This window comes from Octodon degus, unplaced genomic scaffold (assembly GCF_000260255.1).
Source record: "Octodon degus isolate 3935 unplaced genomic scaffold, OctDeg1.0 scaffold00040, whole genome shotgun sequence".
In the NCBI taxonomy this organism is placed as follows: Eukaryota; Metazoa; Chordata; class Mammalia; order Rodentia; family Octodontidae; genus Octodon; species Octodon degus.
Genome location: NW_004524616.1, coordinates 5263661 through 5264838, shown reverse-complemented (window position 1 = coordinate 5264838; position 1178 = coordinate 5263661). Strand labels below are relative to the sequence as shown.

The window sequence follows — 1178 nt, the reverse complement described above, 5'->3', positions numbered from 1 at the left end:
GTGTTTGTAAGTAGGATCACAAGTCTGCATCTTGTACAGCAATTAACCACTAAGAAGAATATATGCAGTGTATTATTTGTTGAAAAAAAAACAAAACAAAACAAAACAAAAAAAAAAAAAAAAGAAAGAAAGGACTTCAAATGCTTAATGCTTACTAGTGATTCCCAATCTGCGCAAGGAAAGGGCCCACTCTGTTCTTTGAGTTGGAGAGCTGGGTACAAGTCCTAGCTCTGCAAATGACTTGCTCTGTAATCACATGCCAGGTCCTTTGTTTGTTCTATGTTCCCACCTATCAAGTGAAAGAATTAGGTGTCTGAAGGAAGTACAGATCCTCAGTTTGTTCTTAATCAGCTGTCAAGTTAATCAAGTGCTCCATTCCCTTCAGGTCTGTTCCCCATCTGTCCAAGGGTGGGGCGGCACCAACTTCCTGGGACCGGATCCCAGATATCTGGGTTCCAGACAGCTTAGGAAAGACTCCGCGGCAAAGGCAGCTCGGTATCTGCGAGGTGCGAGGGTTTGGGGCTGGAGGAAGGGCAGTGCTCGACCGCGGGCTTGGGGTGGGTGGCACTTTACCCACTCCCCGTTTTGCGCCTGGGTCAGCGCGGACGCACGCCCACCCCCATCGCCCGCCACGACGCACGCGGAGACTTGGCCACGGCTTCCTCCCAACGCGCCTGGGGCTGAGACCAGGACGACCCTCAGGGGGCCCCGCTGGCCATCCTCGCCTCTGTCCTCACCTCTCGCTTCCAGCCCGCCGCAAGCCTAGGTTCGCAGTGCTTCCTCCGCGGCAGACCGGCGCAAGGGACACGGAGGTGCCGGCAAAGGCGCCCGGCCCCTCGCGGGCCTCTCTTTAACAGACCTGGGTCCTCTCCCGCCCATTTCCCGCCCCTGCCTACGGATCAGGCGGGGCCAGGCCGGGCTGCACCGAGAGGGGCGTGGACGCAACGGCCTAAAGGTGCGGAAAACAGGTCGGTGCGGGAGCCGGCGCCGTGGCAGTCACGTGGCCTAGCGGCGAGCGACGCGGCCGCCAGCCAATGACTCAGCCCAGACCAGCGAGGGTGCCGCCCCTCACCGGCTCCTTTCTCCACGATTGGCTGTCTGGGCGGACGAGCCACGCGGCCGCGTAAGGTGGTGCCTCTCGCCCACGCCGCGCCTGCCAAGTCAGTTCCTTACCGGCT

At 58.7% G+C, this 1178-nt stretch overlaps 1 protein-coding gene across 1 annotated transcript in view; it reads right to left on the bottom strand.

The window, feature by feature from the left end:
• The window catches only part of Slc26a2 (solute carrier family 26 member 2), a 19223-nt gene extending 18269 nt beyond the window's left edge, over window positions 1-954 (bottom strand). Inside the window, exon 1 of the mRNA XM_004631292.2 lies at window positions 738-954. The gene's annotated coding sequence lies outside the window, so the exon portion shown is untranslated. The remainder of the gene's footprint in view (window positions 1-737) is intronic.
• Between the last annotated feature and the right edge of the window lie 224 nt (window positions 955-1178).